General features: G+C 48.3%; 1 protein-coding gene across 1 annotated transcript in view; it reads left to right on the top strand.

Annotated features, from left to right (window-relative positions):
* Positions 1-12,996: 12,996 nt before the first annotated feature.
* The window catches only part of MPPED2 (metallophosphoesterase domain containing 2), a 170,636-nt gene continuing 169,065 nt past the window's right edge, over positions 12,997-14,567 (top strand). The window contains exon 1 of the mRNA XM_088470481.1: positions 12,997-13,191. The gene's annotated coding sequence lies outside the window, so the exon portion shown is untranslated. The remainder of the gene's footprint in view (positions 13,192-14,567) is intronic.

Here is a 14,567-nt window from a genome sequence, read left to right as displayed (position 1 = left end):
TTTGCTGGCGCTCCAGTCTTTGGCACACAGTCGCTGAATGGCGAAAGTGGCCAGAAATTTTTCGGGCCACCCAAAGCGTCTCCTGCATGCCCCTGTCGCTTTTCAAAAAATTCTGCACCACCAAGTTTATTGTGTGAGCAAAACATGGGACATGTTGGAATTTGCCCAGATCTAATGCCCGCACAATATTGGTGGCGTTGTCAGATATCACAAATCCCCAGGAGAGTCTAAGTGGGGTAAGCCACTGGGCGATGATTTCCCTCAGTTTCTATAAGAGGTTGTCGGCGGTTTGCCTCTTACTGAAACCGGTGATACACAGTGTAGCCTGCCTTGGAACGAGCTGGCGTTTCTGAGATGCTGCTACTGGTGACCCTGCTGTTGTTGCTGCGTAAGGTGATACATCTACCCAGTGGGCTGTCACAGTCATATAGTCCTTAGTCTGCCCTGTTCCACTTGTCCACATGTCCGTGGTTAAGTGGACATTGGGTACAACCGCATTTTCAGGACACTGAGGACACTTTTTCTGACGTTTCTGTACAGTCTCGGTATCGCCTGCCTAGTGAAGTGGAATCTAGACGGGATTTGGAACCGGGGACACACTACTTCCATCAATTGTCTAAATCCCACTGCACTAATGGCGGATACCGGACGCACATCTAACACCAACATAGCAGTCAAGGCCTCAGTTATACGTTTTGCTTCTGGATGACTGCTGTTGTACTTCATCCTCCTCGCTAAGGACTGTTGGAGGGTCAATTGTTTAGTAAAAGTAGTGGTGTTCCTACTTCCTCTCTGGGATGATGAACGACTCCCAGCAGCAGCAACAGCAGCAGCAGTAGGCGTAGCAATGCAGGATCCTCCGGAGGAATCCCGGATAGGAGAGTCAGTCATGCCAGAGACATGGCCTGCAGGACTACTTCCGATCCTGACTAAGGAGGAAATTGACGAGGAGGGAGTTGACGGTGTGGTTTGCAGGCGCTTGGATACAACAGGACAACGGGATTTAGGTGTCCCTGGACTGCTTACGGTCTTAGCCAAAGTTTCTGAACTTGACAGTAACTTTTTATGAATGCGCTGCAGGTGCCGTATAAGGGAGGATGTTCCTAGGTGGTTAACGTCCCAACCCCTACTTATTTCACCTTTACATATGGTACATATGGCAAGACAGTTGTTGTCCGGATTTGGATAGAAATATTGCCAGACCAAAGAGGTGGAATGTCTGGTCTTCTGCCCAGGCATGACCGTGATGGGCTTTTTCATCCCACGGACAACAACTGTCTCCCCTGGAGCCTGATTTAAACAAACCACATCACCATCAGAATCCTCCTCGCCAACTTCCTCCTCAGCGCCAGCTACACCAGTATCCTCATCCTGTTGTACTTCAACAGTGACATCTTCAATTTGCATATCAGCAAGTGGACTGTGGGTGCTCCTTTCAGCACTTGCAGGGGGCGTGCAAATGGTGGAAAGAGCCACCTCTTCCCGTCCAGTGCTGAGAAGGTCAGGCATCGCAACCGCCACCACACTTGGACTCTCCTTGGGGATTTGTGATATCTTCTTAGAACGCACAGTTCTTCGCTGTGCTTTTGCCAGCTTAACTCGTTAGATTTTTTTAGCGGGAGGAGGGCTTCCATCGTCATGTGAAGCTGAACCACTAGTCATGAACATAGGGAAAGACCTTAGCCGTTCCTTGCCACTCCGTGTCATAAATGGCATATTGGCAAGTTTACGTTTCTCTTCAGATGATTTAAATGTTTTTTTTAAGGTCATTTTCCTGAACTTTGTCATTTGGGATTGTATGTGCCCTCTACTATGACATTGGGCATCGGCCTTGGCAGACGACGTTGATGGCATGTTATCGTCTATGTCATGACTAGTGGCAGCAGCTTCAGCACTAGGAGGAAGTGGTTCTTGATCTTTCCCTATTTTATTTTTATCGGAGAAAGTTTGGTCCCCCATTTATGTTATATTGATTTGATATATACGTGCGGCTAAGGCGCACACAAACACAGAAAGTATTTTTTTATTTTTGCTGGAGACTAGTGCACTTTGTGGGTTACACCACCCTTTAAGAAATTAGCCAGCTGGCTCTTTACTTATGGGACACAGGCGCACGCTTGGCGCTGCTCCTTTGTTGATGCACGTGCAGCCACAGTGCACACAATTCACAAACACAGAAAATATTTTTTTATTTTGTTTAGAGTGTACTTTGGGGGTTACAGCACCCTTTAACGGACAAGCCAGCCGGCCCATTACTTATGACACAGGCGCACGCTTGGCACTACTTTGTTGATGCAGGTGCGGCTACAGTACACACAATTCACAAACACAGAAAATATATATGTTTTTTGTTTGGAGTGTACTTTGGGGGTTACAGCACCCTTTAACGGACAAGCCAACCAAAACTTTACTAATGGGACACAGGCGCACGCTTGGCGTTGCTCCTTTGTTGATGCACGTGCAGCCACAGTGCACACAATTCACAAACACAGAAAATATTTTTTTATTTTGTTTGTAGTGCCCTTTGGGGGTTACAGCACCCTTTAACGGACAAGCTAGCCGGCCCTTTACTAATGGGACACAGGCGCACGCTTGGCGCTGCTCCTTTGTTGATGCACGTGCAGCCACAGTGCACACAATTCACAAACACAGAAAATATTTTTTTATTTTGTTTGGAGTGTACTTTGGGGGTTACAGCACCATTTAACGGTCAAGCCAGCCGGCCCTTTACTTATGACACAGGCGCACGCTTGGCACTACTTTGTTGATGCACGTGCGGCTACAGTGCACACAATTCACAAACACAGAAAATATATTTTTTTTGTTTGGAGTGTACCTTGGGGGTTACAGCACCCTTTAACGGACAAGCCAGCCGGCCCTTTACTAATGGGACACAGGCGCACGCTTGGCGCTGCTCCTTTGTTGATGCCCGTGCAGCCACAGTGCACACAATTAACAAACAGAAAATATTTTTTATTTTGTTTGGAGTGCACTTTGGGGGTTACAGCACCCTTTAACGGTCAAGCCAGCCGGCCCTTTACTTATGACACAGGCGCACGCTTGGCACTACTTTGTTGATGCACGTGCGGCTACAGTGCACACATTTCACAAACACAGAAAATATTTTTGTTTGTTTGGAGTGTACTTTGGGGGTTACAGCACCCTTTAACAGACAAGCCAGCCGGCCCTTTACTAATGGGACACAGGCGCACGCTTGGCGCTGCTCCTTTGTTGATGCACGTGCAGCCATAGTGCACACAATTCACAAACACAGAAAATATTTTTTTATTTAGTTTGGAGTGTACTTTGGGGGTTACAGCACCCTTTAACGGACAAACCAGCCGGCCCTTTACTTATGGGACACAGGCGCACGCTTGGCACTGCTCTTTTGTTGATGCACGTGCAGCCACAGTACACACAATTCACAAACACAGAAAATATTTTTTTATTTTGTTTGGAGTGTACTTTGGGGGTTACAGCACCCTTTAACGGACAAGCCAGCCGGCCCTTTACTAATGGGACACAGGCGCATGCTTGGCGCTGCTCCTTTGTTGATGCACGTGCAGCCACAGTGCACACAATTCACAAACACAGAAAATATTTTTTATTTTGTTTGGAGTGCACTTTGGGGGTTACAGCACCCTTTAATGGTCAAGCCAGCCGGCCCTTTACTTATGACACAGGCGCACGCTTGGCACTACTTTGTTGATGCACATGCGGCTACTGTGCACACAATTCACAAACACAGAAAAAATATTATTTTTTTTTGCACTTGGGGGGAGCACCCCTGATGGACAGAGCACCCCCTGGACAACACTACAGCACCCCTTTAGGACTGGGACACTGCACAGGACTTTGGAGTGGACACAGCCCCTATGGACAACTGACTGCACAACACAGTCCAGCCAGCCCCTATGGACTTTGGAGGAGTGGACACAGCCCCTATGGACAACAGCAGCACAGCACAACACTACACTGCACTACACTACACAGCCCAGCCAGCCCTAACTCCCACCCTCCCTCTTCACTGTCCACAGCCGAGTGAGAAAATGGTGCCGACGCGCGTACCTTATATAGGATCCAAAACCCGCGAGACCCGGAAGGCGGGATGATGACGTTTTGCATCGATTTCAGATCCGAGTCAGGCGGGAAAAGTCGAGCCTGACTCGGATCGGCCTCGGATCGGGGGGGCTCGGGGGGGGTTCGGATTTCAGAAATCCGAACCCGCTCACCCCTACTGGGTACACATGTCATTAAGTGTGTACCCAGCTTAAGTCTAGGAAAAAAAATTGTGAATTCAGTGACAATCCCTATTTCTCTTTTCTGATAGCAGTAGCACTCTGCCACGTCTGTAGCAGAAGTATGGGAAACTGTCGGTCTTAGTTGCGGGAGAAAGCGGAGACGAGGGGCCTGGATATGTGTTCTCCTCATCCACAGATCTTGGGTGTTGGCGAGACCCGGGCAATGGTGCGGAGTCTAACTCACAGGGTGGTGTTCGCCAGTGACCCCTCCAAGCGGGAATTGGGCGATGGAACCTGGACCGGGAACTCAACTAATGGGCACTAGGAGACAACCGTTGCTCAGGCAACTTCCTGCAGACTGTGAGCCAAATAAGTACCCATAGGAACACTTTGATAGGTGCACAGCATCAGCTGACTACTCAGCTATCCCGGACCGGAAGTACTGTCACATGGGCAGATTGTCATGGTGGCGCCCATGTCAGGAACTCTGATCCCCGGCACCGGACCACCCGCAGTCTCCTGTATGCGGGGAGAATGCTCAGCTCCTCCCTCGCCGCCCCGCCAGCCGCCCAGGATGTCAGAGGAAGCCGACGGAATGGTAAGAAAGTGCCGATCCCCGGCTGAGCCCTGACACACCCTTTATATTAGCTCTCATCCTCTCTGCTTTTTGGCCCAACCACTATCACAGCATTCTGGCTCCATCATGCGCTCTGACACCTGGTGAATATTCCTATATTATGTCGACACCTGGTGGCAGTCCTGTCTTATGCCCTCTGACACATGGTGGTAATCTATCTTCTGCCCTCTAACACCTGGCGGCAGTCCTGTTTTATGCCCTCTGACACCTGGTACCATTCCTATTTTATGCCCCCTGACACCTGGTGGTAGCCCTGTACAGTAGTATGCCCCCTGACACCTGGAGGTAGTCCTGTTTTATGCCCTCTGACACCTGGTACCATTCCTATGTTATGCCCTCTGACACCTGGTGGCAGTCCTATCTTTTGCCCTCTCACACATGGTGCCATTCCTATCTTCTACTCTCTAACATCTGGTGGTAGTCCTGTACAGTATTATGCCCCCTGACACCTGGAGGTAGTCCTGTTTTATGTTCCTTGACGCCTGGTGACAGTCCTGTCTTATGGCCGCTGACACCTGGTAACAGTCCTGTCTTATGCCCGCTGACACTTGGTGGCAGTCCTGTCTTATTCCTCCTGATACCTGGTGGCAGACCTGCCTAACACCCCCGACATCTGGTGGCCGTCCTGACTAATCCACCCTGACACATGTTGGCAGTCCTGCCTTATGCCTGCTGACACTTGGTGGCAGTCCTGTCTTATTCCCTCTAACACATGGTGGAAGCCCTGTCTTATGCCATCTGACAGTTCTGTCTTATGCCCTCTTACACATGGTGGCAGTCTTATCTTATGCCCTCTGACATCTGGTGGCAGTTCTGCCTTATGCCCTCTGACACATGGTGGCTGCCCTATCTTATGCCCCCTGACCCCAGGGACACCCCTGCTCTCTCCTGTAGTATTACCTCTCGGTCTGCTCTCTGTTTACAGCAACAGCCTCATTATCTGCTCTCTGGACACTGTGACAGAACATGTGACCTTAACTCTCTAGGCCCAGTTGTAGCCCCTCGTGCTGCTAAGTTTCACTATGATAGCCCCTTTTTCTGACCTCTGTCCTCAATGGCATATCCAACCCAAGGCCTTGAACAGCCTATACCATCTTGTATAATTTGTCACAATGCCCCTGATCCCCCACATTACTCCTCTATCTGCCTTGGTGAAAATTAAACACTTTGGAACAGCCTGTGATGTTTATGAGGCAGCACAGCACAGCACAGCACAGCACAGCACAGCACAGCATTATGGCCATTGAAAAATACTGTAGGCCAATTGCAGAAATGCTAGAACCATGTATATATAAATGCAAAAACAAAAAAGTAGAGGAGAAATAGACTGCGCACACTAACGGCAGCAATGAAGGAGTGCTAAAAAGAGGTAATCCATCTCCCGAGGGAAACAATAAAGCAAGAATCAAGCACCCCCTATATACCTGCGCACAACTATTTAACAATATAAATTCTAAAATAATAAGTGTTATAGCGAGTCAACCTCAAAAAACATATACATTTGTATCACAGTCACTTATTTCCAATTGGCTCCAGATAGTATCGTGAATAGGTACGGAACTTCCGTTCTGCCAATCATATAGTGATCCAATCTTCAAGGTGGCGAAGTGAGTCACAGATATTCCTCAGGAGAGGGAAAGAGAGGATAAGGGAAATCCAATGGTGTAGTACTTCTTAAATATGCATGAGAATTTGACTGTTCTCTATTTCGGATATTCAATATATCAGCCACATACCGTACTCATGTTAGAAACGGAGTATAAACCACCCAAAAAAGGTTTCTTTATCTTCTATACCAAGCAATAAAAGTGTATAAACAGTAGTAGGTAGAAAGGTGGGCGTACCCCAACTCACAGTGATGTTTGTTGTGATAGTCGTATGAAGGTTTCTTTTACGTTGTCCCTTTAAATTTTCTCCATCCACATACTTTCCTATTCACCTCATTAACATGAAGCATATGAAATATGGGTATTAGGAGCAGAGTAGGTTTCAAAATAGGTTTATTATGCTAAAATCCAATAAAATACTATATACACAGGAGTAGATGGAACAAGATAACAATCACCTGGAACGTGAACAGATCCGGACTGTCCCGCTAACAGAGAATGTCACTCCAAATGTACATAGGTTCTCTGATGTGTTAGAGAACCTATGTACATTTGGAGTGACATTCTCTGTTAGCGGGACAGTCAAATTCTCATGCATATTTAAGAAGTACTACACCATTGGTTTTCCCTTCTCCTCTTTTTCCCTCTCCTGAGGAATATCTGTGACTCACTTCACCACTTTGAAGATTGGAACACTATATGATTGACAGAAAGGAAGTTCCGTACCTATTCACGATACTATCTGGAGCCAATTGGAAATAAGTGACTGTGGGCCTGATTCAGAGCCGGACGCTATTTGCGCTCGCTCGTCCAGAAAATAGGGGTGGCTATTCAAATGAACCGTTCGCTGTTTGCGGTCTATTCACGCCTCTAGGTCTGAACGAGCGAACAAAACTTGCGGTCGTTTTTTGGGAAACTACGCCCCCTGTACGCTCGCATCCTACGTCATCTCCGCTATTTATTAGATTAATCGAGTACATCGAACAGGGTATGAGCTGCTTGCTATTCTTGTGGTTGGTTTTTACTACCACAATTTTGCGAGCAGTTCTGGCTAGAAAATAACCCAGTGACGTGGTCAATGACGCTGCTGTTTTAAATATGCACACCCATAAAACGCCCGTTTTGACCTTTAAGCACGCCTGCGATCGGATCTCCACTCCCCGTTTTCAAGCACCTTCCCCTGTTACCACCCACATACGCCTCATCCTGTCACTCAAATTAGCAGGCATTCGCTATTTTGCGAGCACATGAATTTCGGCCGCACTGACTGGTTCGCGCATGCGTATAACGATCCATACGCATGCGCAGTTGGGCAAACATCGCTCGGAGCGAACGAGCTGCCGCTTACGAGTGGCTCTGAATCAGGCCCTGTGATACAAATGTATATGTTTTTTGAGGTTGACTTACTATAACACTTATTAGCCCCTGGTCTCTGATTGTAATCAATCAATAAGGGAGAGGGAATAGACACAGTGTGGTGATTTGGATGCAGGGAAAGCATTGGGCACAAGTATCGATGTTCTCGCTCTGCGCATAAGTCCATGATGCTCTCTGCATGTGTCTTGACGGTCACCGCCAGGGGACGCAGATCGGAAATTGCATGGAGATCCATGCAATATCCATAGGTAACCGTTAATGCGTGGTAACTTGGGAAGGCCGGGGGGTATCTCTGTCATGTTGGTGTCAGCGACTGAGACTGGCGGCCATGGTCCCTTCATTCTGCGCCTGCCACAGGTCCAGGGTAGCAAACAAACAAAAACACACAGTGGGTGATACAGAGGTGGACACAGTTGCAGTAGCAAAGGTGGTGGTACACTTGTAGTGCTGCTTTTGTCGCAGCTGCTGCTGTGTCTTTATGTTAATGGCGCGTCTGACAGGCGCCCAGTTGAGATGGCCACTAGCAGCGGCACAAATGCTCACTAGCAGCGTTACAAAGACGCAATATCAGTGTACCATCGGCTACACCATGGGTCATTGCAGCTGCCTGAGGGACCATGGCCACCGGTGTCAGTGGAACTGCCTCTTTAGACGCAGTCGCTGACGCCAACATGCCGCAGCGCAGCAGTTAGACACTCCGCCCGGTTATCACCCAGAAACGCCCATCAGTGTTTTCAATCTGTGCCCCCCAGCTGTGATCAGGGTTCTGGACTGTAGATAGACAGTAATTAGATAGACAATGTCTAGATAGACACCAGGGGGTAAATTTACTAAAGTGAGAGTTTTAGAAGTGGAGATGTTGCCCTTAGCAACCAATCAGATTCTAGCTATTATCTTCTAGAAGGTGCTAGTTAAATATTAAGTAGAATCTGATTGGTTGCTACGGGCAACATCTCCACTTCTAAAAACTCTCACTTTAGTAAATTTACCCCCAGATGTTACACAGTCAATAGATTGACGGGGACAAAAGGTCGACACACTAAAGGTCGACATGTAAAAATGTCAACATGTACAAATTGCTGACATGGTCAAAAGGTCAAAATGAAAATGGTCGACACAAAAATAATAGACACATGATTTTTATTTTTTTAGGGTTAGGTTTAGGGTTGGGCACTTACCCCCATGGTTAGGGTTAGGCACTTACCCAGATGGTTAGGGTTAGGCACCAGGAGGGAGGGTGAAGGTTAGGCACTAACCGGAGGGCTAGGGTTAGGCACTAGAAGGGAAGGTTAGGGACAGGCACCTACCCCGATGGTTAGGGTTAGGCACCAAGGGGAGGGTTAGGGCGAAGATTAGGGCTAAAAAAATAAATAAATCATGTGTCGACCATTTGTTTGTCGACCCTTTGCCCCTGTCGACCATTTGTATCTGTCAACCATCTTACATGTCGACCTTTAGTGTGTCGACCTTTTGTCCCTGTCGACCTATTGTCTATCTAACATCTGGTGTCTATCTAATTACTGTCTATCTCTTGTACCCCACCCCTGTAATCTTTGGGAAGCATGCACTGTGTACTGTATCTCGGAAGTATACACACTGAGCATTGACAGGGGAGGTGCAGGTCTATAACACCCCTGCTACCGTGGTAGTCCATCCAGTATGATCCGACACCTTAGTGAGCCAGTTGCAGTCCGTGACTGCACTGCCTACAATGTCTGTGACTGTCAGTGATTTCCAGTGGCAAACGCAGGATTTTGAAAGGGGGGCTTACAAACTGATTGTGATATATATATATATATATATGGTACTTGTGTACTTTACGGACTCATTACTTTATTAAATGTCCAGCATCATTCCCTAGAGAGGGAATATAACCATGTGGCGAGCGTAACAAGCCACCGAACCCGAAGCGTGGCGATCGCAGCGAGCCTGCGAGAGGACAACTTTCCCCGAAAGTTCTATATAATAAGGTAATGAGCCCAGCCCAGCCTCAGCCAGTGTAAAAAGCTGGCTGCTCCTTCTCTTTGGAAAAAATGTTGTTCAGCTGCGCGTTAATAGAGCGGCGGCCAGGGGGGGTTTCTAGGTACTCGGAAACCCCCCCTGCGTGCGCGGGTGACTTCCCATTGGAAGTGGTACCTGCCAGTCACACACAGGACAGGCAGCCCCAGCGGGGGTGTTTTCCCCCACTGGGAATGCCAGTCCGGGCAGCAGTTAGCAGAGAGCACCCTTCCAGTGGGAAGCCACTCCTCTGTCATTCTTTCAGGCAGCCCTACCTGGCCTCAAGGGGTTGCAGTCCATAGTAGCCGGTGTTATGCACTTGCGTGCATGCGCCGTCCCTAGCGTCTGTCAGATACATTGTGCAGGTACTAAGACCCGGCCAGCCAGCACTTTAGTGTCTCCCCCCTTCGGCGCTGGCAGCACCCACCATCTAAGAGGGTAGGAGCCGCTGCTGGTGTTTATACATACATTTTGTTTCTGTTTAAAGAACACTATGGGCGGTATTCAATTGTTTTTGCGGTCCGGATCTCCCGTCTAAAGTGACGGGAGATTGCGGGGCGCTATTCAATTGTTACAACTTTTCGCTCTGATCGCGCCCAAAATGGTCGGGTTTAGCAGTGTATATCGGCTTCCCCCGACCAAAGTGCTGGGCGCGATGGCGAAAAAGTGCCGTTTGGGCGCCCAAACAGGTCACTTTTCACCCATTTCAGCTCGCACCCCCCTGGGGCTGCGAGCTGAAATAGAGCGCTGGCAGCTGATCGCGCCCGACAGGAGCAACAATTGAATAACTCCGTTGGGCACAAAGGGGGCTGGAAACAATTGAATTCCGCCCTATGTATTACATTCACAAATGTATAAGTTTTCCATTATATCACTGAACCAAAGGAGCCAAAATGTTTATGACTGGAAAGTGCCATGCATAGACATTGATAATGGATGCACAAATATTGGGGTGTTCAAGCGCCCGCAGAGTGGCTCCTAATGTCATGTATGTGGCATTGTAATGCAGCTGTTCTGCAAGCTTTTGTTCTCTGTTATCAGTCTAGTTGGTTTCTTACTGGTTCCATGCAGTGTCCTCTAACAGATATTCAGAAAATGTACAGGAATACTTGCTGTGTGCAAGGGATGCAATGAACTTAGGGCCTGATTGAAATGTAGACACTAATGCAATCGCGGCTGCGATCCCCTACGCAAAAATATGCTAATGCTGTAGCCGTCTGTACTGAGGTGTCCTCCAGTGGCTTCGCAGAACCAAGCAGGTGCACACAAACGCGCTGCTGTGGTCGCAGATCCTTACGATAATCGTCAATCTGAGTAACCCTACGGTAGAGCAGAATGGCCACAGGACCTCAGACACTGGCACTTTTTTCTGCGTACGGGATCGCAGTTGTAGATTGAGACACGCCTCGAAAATGGTCACGTCTGCGTTTTTTGCGGCCACTCACCGAACTGCCCCCAAACGGTCCCTGGCTGTCAATTACTTTGAGAACAGATCCTCACTGCGAGGGGAATTCGCTAAAGGTGCCTTGGCACGTGCGCGGTGCAACCATGACGCAAGCACACTCCTCTGAATCAGATCCTGAGTATTATTACTGTGGACAGCTGTTGTATTTTCACTTTCACTGAATGTCAGTATTTTACTATTTAATGGGCCGTATTCAATTAGTGGGGATAACATCACCGGTGATAAGATCGGCCGATCATCGACCGATTTTATCTCACTTTTATAGTGAGAGACAGGAGAAAAGTTTTCTCCATCTCAGACCTGGAGAAAAAAATGCAAAATCCGTATTTTTGCCTAAAAATGTGGGGATTTCTTTCAAAACCCTTTGGACACCCTCCCCCCCTAATTATAAATTAACACAATTTAGCGTACTTTGGCGAAAAATGACCGCACAAATTTTTCTTCTGTTTCTCAATATAAAAGTGCGATAAATTATCGTGGGTGAGATAAACTCGGCTGATAATCGGCCGATGATCGACCGAATGTTATTGCCGCTAATTGAATATGGCCCTATGTATAATTTTATGTTACCTTTTGTGATACTTTCGTAATGGCTAATTTATGCACGCCCATGAAACGTTGTATAAATGGCCAAACACACCTGCTTTTCCTTAAGCACCCCGTTACCTGCCCAAACGCTGACTACCTGTCACCTACTTTGCGAGTGAATCCTCTGAGTGAGCGTAATCGCAAACCAATCACTGCATGTTCGCAGTATGGCTTTCACGCATGCGCAATGGATAAAAATCGCTCAATCAGTATAAATATTGGCATTGTGTAAATCTTGGAATCAGGCCCTTTATTTGCAGATGTTACAGAAAACTGGGTATGTTCTTTTGTTGCGTGGATTACTGCCTGTGCTTTTACATATGAACCGGATTATGTACAAAGGTCACTCCAGGGGCATTCCCACCCCCTGCTCCCTGACCCCAGTGGCAGACCCATCTCCTTGACCCCAGTGACAGCCCCTTCCCACTACTCTCTGACCCCAGTGGCAGCCAACTCTCTCTGCTCTCTGACCTCAGTGACAGCTCTCTCCCTGACCCCAGTGGCAGCCCCCTCTCCCTGACCTCAGTGACAGCCCCCTATCCCTGCTCTCAGTGACAGCCCCCTCTCCCTGACCTCAGTGACAGCCCCCTCTCCCTGCTCCTTGACCTCAGTGACAGCCCCCTCTCCCTGACCTCAGTGGCAGCCCCCTCTCCGTGCTCCCTGACTTCAGTGATAGCCCCCTCTCCTTGCTCTCTCAGCGACAGCCCCTTCCCCCTGCTCGCTGACCCCAGTGGCAGCCCCCTCTCCCTGACCCCATCGGCAACCTCTCTCCCTGCTCCCTGACCCCAGTTGCAGGCCCCTCTCCCTGCTCCCTGACCCAAGTGGCAGGCCCCTCTTCCTGCTCCCTGAACTCCCATTCCCCCTGCTCCCTGACCTCAGTGACAGCCCCCTCTCCCTGCCCCCAGTGGCAGCCCCTTCTCACTGCTCCCTGACCTCAGTGACAGCCCCCTCTCCCTGCTCCCTGACCCCAGTGACAGCCCCCTCTCCCTGCTCCCTGACCTCAGTGGCAGCCCCCTCTCCCTGCTCCCTGACCCCAGTGGCAGCCCCTTCTCACTGCACTCTCTGCTCTGTCTCTCCCCAGATCGAGGCTGCTCTCATTCTTCTCTCCAGTCTCTCATTCCCACTCTGAACCAGCCGGGGGACCCTCAGGGTCGAAGGTTTCGCCCTGTCTGCTCAGACCTCCACCTCCTGACAGCACCTCCCGACCCCCAGCCCTCATGGACCGGCTCCCAGCACAGGACTGAAAGCAGCTCAGGGACCTCTGCAGCCGGGAGCGAGGTAATCATCAACCCAGATTAGGAGGGGATGTAAATCAGATGGAAACAGAGCACAAAGCCTGTGGGTTAGAGGTGCCTTGTCATAGCAAGCAGAAGGGCAGACAGGGGCCCTGCCCCCACATGGCTGCACACAGGAGGGGGGGACGCATGTACTTACATTTTACTATCTTCCTCATTATTATTTTTTTTTAAAGCTAATTAATAGGAGAGCGACATGATCTGCCCTTTCCCTCCTCCCCTCCTTCCTTCCTTCTCTCCCATTCCCCCTCTCCCTGTATAGACCTATTCTTCCAGGTGGAAATACAGGGATCCCCAGGCTGTATATGTATTTTCTCCAGCTTAGATGAAGGTCTGGGGGTTATTGCAATGTCACATCAGGCCAAGAGAGCGTTGTGCAGAGGAGAGGGGGGAGCCATGCAAAATAATAATATTCCCAGGGAGATGTCTATTGTGATGGAGGCTGTGCAGTCATGTACTACAGACAGATCTAACCCCCCCCCCCCCCACCTCCTGCATAGAGCACACAGAGGGGTACTGTATAGATATACCATTATAGTGTAAGATAGGGACTCTCATTTCTCCCAGGCCTTGTCAAGGGAGGGATTTTAGGTCATAAATGAGAAAAATGAACCAAAAACAGGTCACTAAATACCAGCAATTAACAGTGGAAAAGAATCTGCAGGGGTCTTTTATTTATCATTCCAGCTGGCAAAAATGTTTGCAACTTTTTGTTTTTCCGTAAGAAACACATCTTAGTCCCCGGTGTAATGGGGAGCGGGAGCACGCAGAGGGTTAATAAGTCTCTGTAGAAATCACAAGGAAACAGCAGGGGTAGGTTTACATGCATAGCCAAGGCTTTGATCTTTTAACCCCTTGCATGATTTTTAACCTCTTCTATAGCAAGAAAGGGGTGGTGGGGGGGGGGTTGCTGCCCCTTTCATTGCATCCAATTCTGGTTAAGGTTGGTGAAGTCCCTAATTATTTTTGAATATTTAGTTCCGTTCCCAAATATTTTAGGCATCCTAGCTCCCACGGTCTGCATTATACAATACAATTCCACTATTTGCCTATGGTTTACTTGCACAAAGTATATATTTTTCCTTCTCTGTATGCTCTTTGTTCCGTCACGAGAAAGTATATTCATTTTTTTATTATTCTTATTATTTCACCATCTTTCAGATTTTATTTTGTTCTCCACACAATTATTATATATTTTCTGCACTGATCCCATATATTCTGTGTTATTTAATATACAAAAATAACATGCAGAATATGAAAAAGGATGATTTGCATTAAGGTCAGAATTCATTTACTTTGGGCAATTACCTTGTTTTATGCCCTCCCCTTTTAATAGCATGCCCCCTAATCATCCCTCAA

This window comes from Taudactylus pleione, unplaced genomic scaffold (assembly GCF_031769625.1).
Source record: "Taudactylus pleione unplaced genomic scaffold, aTauple2 ptg000100l, whole genome shotgun sequence".
NCBI lineage: Eukaryota > Metazoa > Chordata > Amphibia > Anura > Myobatrachidae > Taudactylus > Taudactylus pleione.
This window is presented reverse-complemented; position numbering and strand designations above follow the sequence as displayed.